Here is a 6,516-nt window from a genome sequence, read left to right on the forward strand (position 1 = left end):
ATTCTTTTATTATATAGGCTGGCACAAAATAAAGAATTCAAACCTAAGATGACATATGAAAGAGGGCATACTTTGAGATGATGGACTCAATGCTTGAACCTGAAAGAGGAAGACAAGAAAATGCAGGGCAGGTTAAAAATTTAGAGGTCTTAAATGACCATGAGTCAATAGCAAAATGAACAATGAAAATCAGTTATCCAACAATGAATTCCTTTATATATAGAGAGACTACTTCCCAATCCTGGAAGTTTTCAAGTGGCAATATGATCAGATGTTACAAAAAGGGATTATTTCTACATCTGATATCAAGTGGGAGAATGAACTAATTATAATTAGTCTATCTTTTTTACAGTTTTTTAAAATCTGAAAGAACTAGCAATGCCATAAGTAGGAGACATGCCAGAGCTTCAAGAGACATATTTTTAAAGTTATTTGCTGGATTCTTGTTTGATACTCAAAAACAAATTGGAAATGAAATTAACACAATACTATTTACCATCACTCCAAAGAAAACAACATATTTTGGTATAAATCTAACAAAACATGTACAGGATCTATATGCTGAAAATGATCAAATGGAAAAAACACACCATAAAAATGGATTGGAAGTCTCATAGTAAAAAGGTCAATTCTTCCTAAATCTATAAATTTAACATATTCCTACAAAAATCCAGCAAGGTTTGTTTTTGTAAACAGACAAACTTATTCTAAAAGATTTATATGGAAAAGCAAAGGACTGCCCTAGCCCGTTTGGCTCAGTGGATAGAGCATCAACCTGTGACTGAAGGGTCCTGGGTTCAATTCCAGTCAAGGGCACATCCACAGTAGGGGGCATGCAGGAGGCAGTTGACCAATGATTCTCTCATTGATGTTTCTATCTCTCCCTCTCTGAATCAAGGAAGAAAAAAAAAGTCAGTGCCTCAAACTATGTAACAACATAAAATTAAACTTTAAATAATTCAACTTGACTGATGAAGAAAAGGACTAAGAACAGCTAAGACAATTTTGAAAAAGAATGAAGTCCACCTAAGTTAAGGCTTACTATTTAGAACAGATTCTAAGAATATATCAAAACAAGTCCAACTGATTTTTTACAAAGGTGCTAAAGCAATTCAATAGGGGAAAAGCCTTTTAAAGAAATAATGCTGGAGTGATTGGGACAAACAGGTAAAAACAGGAACTTAAATGTGAAAAATCTATAAAGCTTTTCAAATTAAAAAAGAAAAAAGGAAATCTTCAGGATATAGGGGTAAACAAATAATTTTTACACTTGACACAAAGTGCATGACCCATAAAAGGAAAAACGGATAAACTGGACTTCATAAAAAATAAAAACTTGCTCTATGCAAGACCCTGTTAAGGGGATGAAAAAATTAAGCTGCAGATGGAGAGAAAATATATGCAAACCACATATCTGAAAAAGGGCTAGAATGTATAAAATTCTCAAAGCTCAAGAATTTAAAAAATAGCAAATGACATAAATAGACATTTCACTTAAGAAGATATGTGGCCTGGCTGGTGTGGCTCAGTGAATTGAGCATCATCCCATGGACCAAGAGGTCCCAGGTTTGATTCCCCGTTGGGGCACATGACTAGGTTGTGGGCTCGGTCCCCAGTAGGGGGTGTGCAGGAGGCAGCCGATGAATGTATCTCTCTCATGGTTGTTTATCTCTCTCCCTCTCCCTTCCTCTCTATCTAAAATCAATAAAAACATATTTTTAAATTTTTTTAAAATATATTTTATTGATTTTTTACAGAGAGGAAGAGAGAGGGATAGAGAGTTAGAAACATCGATGAGAGAGATACATCGATCAGCTGCCTCTTGCACACCCCCTACTGGGAATGTGCCCGCAACCAAGGTACATGCCCTTGACCGGAATCGAACCTGGGACCCTTGAGTCCACAGGCCGACGCTCTATCCACTGAGCCAAACCGGTCTCGGCATATTTTTAAATTTTTTAAAAGAAAATATGTGGATGGCAAATAAGCATATAAAAAGGATGTTCAACATCATTAGCCATTAGGGAAATTCAAGTTAAAACCACAACGAGACAATAAGATTATCACTACACATCTACTAGGGTGGCTAAAATAAAAGTCACACCACCAAATGCTAGCAAGAATGCAAGAGAAATTGGGCCACTCATACATTGCTAGTGGGTTATAAAATAGTAGAGTCACTCTGGAAAATATTTTGGCAATTTGTTATAAAATTAAATAGGAACTTATACAACACAGCACTTCTACTCTTGGATACTTATCCCTGAGAAATGACAGCATATGCTCAAATAAAATCCTGTACATGTTATATAAGCAGCTTCATTTTTAACAGCCCACATGTCCTTGAAAGAGTGAATGGTTAAACTTTGGTACATCCACACCATGGAATACTATGCAGCAATAAAAAGGAACAAACTATTGATACATGCAACAATTTGGATGGACCTCAAGGGAATTAGGTTGGGGGGGGGGATAACCTTAAAAGGTTACACACTGTAGGATTCCTTTTACATAATATTCTTGAAATAACAAAAGTATAGAGATGGAAAACAGATTAGTGGTCACCAGGTGTTAAGAAAGGGAATGTGGCTATAAAGGCAGTCTTGTGGTAGAATAATTGTCTTCATTGTGGTGGTTATATAAATCTACATGTGATAAAATAATAATTATATATACACACACAAATGAGTACTTGTAAAATCGGTAAAATCTGAAAAAACTGTGGATTGTACCAATGACAATTTTCTAGACTTGGTATTGTACTATATGCAAGATCTTAACCATTGGTGGAAACTGAAGAGTACAAAAGGACTCCCTGTACATTTTTTTTTTGGTGACTATTTGTGAGTTTTTAATTATTTCAAAATAAAAACTTAAAACAAAAACGGGCCGAAACCGGTTTGGCTCAGTGGATAGAGCATCGGCCTGCGGACTCAAGGGTCCCAGGTTCGATTCCGGTCAAGGGCATGTACCTTGGTTGCGGGCACATCCCCAGTAGGGGGTGTGCAAGAGGCAGCTGATCGATGTTTCTCTCTCATCGATGTTTCTAACTCTCTATCCCTCTCTCTTCCTCTCTGTAAAAAATCAATAAAATATATTTTAAAACAATAAATAAATGTAATTGATTAAAAACAAAACAAAACAAAACAAAAAACGGGCAGATGAATTGTATGTTGGTATATACATATTTCTGAACAAGCCCAGGAATGAGTACAATTTAACTCTAGCTTCATTTTAATCCTAAATATTCTCAGTGAAAAAATGACCATCATTTTCAGTATTACTTCAATTAAGAACTTAATTACTAGTAAAACAGTGAAACACTATATTCTTCAGGAAACTTAAGGGTTGAGTAAGCCTGATTGTTTTTACATGAAATATGAAAAGTCCAAAAGTCAACATTTTTCCTTTTTGAAGCAATGCTACATTCTAAAATACTGTCTACTGATAAGGCTATACTATGAGGAAGTGGTTCCTAGAACACAGCCATGGGAAGAACACACCTATTGGCCAAGAGTTGCAGAATCATCATTCTGAATCTCAACGGAGAAGCTATCCTTGATGATTTCAAATGCTGACGTTTTTCAGTGGACAATCAAGGCATAAAGGTATATGGAAAATATTAAACATAGGATAATGTTTTCTTCACCAATAAAGGTATAATAAAGTCTTTTTTCTGTAAAGAATCTTAGAATTAAGGAATACACATCACATGCAACTGAAAAGCAACTTATCCTATATAATGAAAAGCTAGTATGCAAATTGTCCCCTCAACCGGGAGTTCGACCAGTTCAATCAGGAGTTCGACCAGGGGGCGGGGCTGGCTGGCCAATTGCCTGCAGCCCCTACCCCTGGCCAGCCCCGCCCCCGATCGGCCTCCCCCACCCTGATCCGGGGCAGGGCCAGCCAGCCAACTGCCCACTGCCCCTCCCCCTAGCCAGCCCGGCCTGATTGGCCCCAATCAGGGTGGGCCAGCCGGACCCCACCCATGCACAAATTCATGCACCGGGCCTCTAGTTACTTAACTATTATACTTATAATATAAACTACTTATAATATAAAGGGTCCCAGGTTCGATTCCAGTCAAGGGCATGTACCTTGGTTGTGGGCACATCCCCAATGGGGGGTGTGCAGGAGGCAGCTGATCGATGTTTCTCTCTCATCGATGTTTCTGGCTCTCTCTCCCTCTCCCTTTCTCTCCGTAAAAAAATCAATAAAATGTATATTTTTTTAAAAAGTGAAATTTCAAAACAACATGAATGATCTTTTTCAGTAAAAAACAAACCAAAAAACAGACAAAGTCTAGAAGGCTAAGGCTTATACACCATTTTCTCTGGACTGTAGAACTGGGAAAATTTTCAGAATATTTTACAGTTTTGTGTTGTCTGAATTTTTCACTGAGTGAGAAATACTTTTATGTCATAATTAGAAATAGTAAAGCTTTTTAATTTTGGAGAAAAAACAATTGAAATAAGATTTCCTCTCGTTTTTCTCATCTACTTCCTCCATCCTTCCTTATAATTGCCCTTTTCTTCTAAACCACATCTCCATTCTCTTAGAACTGCTTTACTAATTGTTGCCAGCTAAAATACAATTTAAGGTTAAGAGGAAAAGCAATACTTTAGGAACAAATTAAAGGAATATTTTTCATCTCAGATGTGAATAATTTCTATTATAAGAAAATCCAGAATTGGAAGTTATTGCAGTTGCCTTATGAAGAGGATAAATTACTTGTTGATTGTAATATTGAGTTTTCAAAGTTTCTCTATTACTGCACTACAGCATAGCATATGCTTGCTATTTTCTAAATCTAAAGTTGTATTTTTCAATACTATAGAAAAATATTGTAACTTTAAAAGGTCAATTTCAGTAACGACATGAAACTTTTTTTTTTTTTGTTAATCCTCATCCAAGGTTCTTTTTTCCATTGACTTTTAGAGAGTGTGGCAAGGAAGGAGATGGGAAGAAAGAGAGTGAGAGAGACAGAGATCAATGTGAGAAACACATCCATCCATTGGTTGTCTCCCACACATGCCCCAACCAGGGCCAGGGATCTAACCTGCAACCCAGGTATGTGCCCTTGACCAGAATTGAACCACTGACCCTCTGGAGCACAGGCCAATGCTCTAACCACTGAGCATGCCGGCCAGGGCTACAATCTGCAATTAATACACCAGCACTTTGAAGTACAGTATGGACTTTTGAATCCAAAACAGAGTATCTACCTGGAAAGCACCATAAAATACTTCCCACTGCTTTGGCTTCAGAATAAGCTTTCAAATAAACCAACACAATCGTTTCTTACTATAAATATAGGTACTAATGCTTAAAAAAATACTCTTTTGGTTCAGCTAATAACCTTAAATCTGCTCTAAATTATTCTAATACTATGGTAGCATGTAAGAAAGAAAAATGCACATTTTACAGAAAATTTTCTGCATAGCTGCCACAGAACCACCATGAAGAACCTCCAGTCTAAGTCTTGGCTCAAAAAATGGTGATGAGCAAGTTTTTAATAATAAATTGCAGAAGCTCCTGGGAAATTCCTGACAGAGGCTGCAGATACTAACGTATGTTAATCTATAATCCAATTCTGTTCCATGTCCTACGCCCAAGCATGTTTTATTCCAACCAAGCCTATCTTCCTTCCTGTTCTCTGAACATGTCTGCTCCTCTTCTGTTTCCTGTTTAATGACATCACTAGCCTCCCAGGTCCTCAAAACTTAAAAAAAACTCCTTACCTACTCAGTCCTCTCTCCAAATCTCTTATGCATTTTAAAAAAAAAAAAAAAAACCCTCATCTGAGGATATGTATTTATTGATTTTATAAAGAAAGGTTAAAGGAAGGGAGGGAGGGAGGGACAGAGAAACATCAATAGGATGCCTCCCATAAACGCCCCAACCAGGGAATCAAAACTTCAACCTAGGTATGTGCCTGACCAGGAATTGAACCTGCTACCTTGTGGTGTACAGGATGATATTCCCACCAACTGAGCCATACATATATATTCTTTTCCTTTTTTTTTCTTTTATGGGGAGAATGCGAATGCAGTTCCCCACTACCACAGATTATGTAGTCGAGTTTGCCACATTTGGAGAAATCACAGGGGTCAGCACACCCGGAGTACAATGGGTGAGCCTCCCCCTAAGAAAGTCACCTTCAAGATCCTGGTACCTCCCCTGCCAGTATCTCATGTATTCCAAACATTCCTACTGCTTCTACCACCTCAGGTTTACCTAAATTTAGAATAGTCCTAGCTGGTTTTGCATTACATCATTTCCCTCTAAATCATGCATAACATTCATGGTCATTTAAATGCCTTCATGAAGTCTTCCCTAATAAATCATTTTTCCCAAACATCCTCTATAGGCAGGCCTTAGGTAAAAGTAATCTCTCCCTTCCCTTAAATCCTCTTGCCGCTGGGACCCCTTTAAATAGCTACACTTATCTTCCCAGTAGAAAACATTAAATGAAGGAGGCAATCATATCTATTTCCCTTCTCCCCCCGCCCCCCG

This window comes from Cnephaeus nilssonii, assembly GCF_951640355.1.
Source record: "Cnephaeus nilssonii genome assembly, chromosome: 7".
Lineage (NCBI taxonomy): Eukaryota > Metazoa > Chordata > Mammalia > Chiroptera > Vespertilionidae > Cnephaeus > Cnephaeus nilssonii.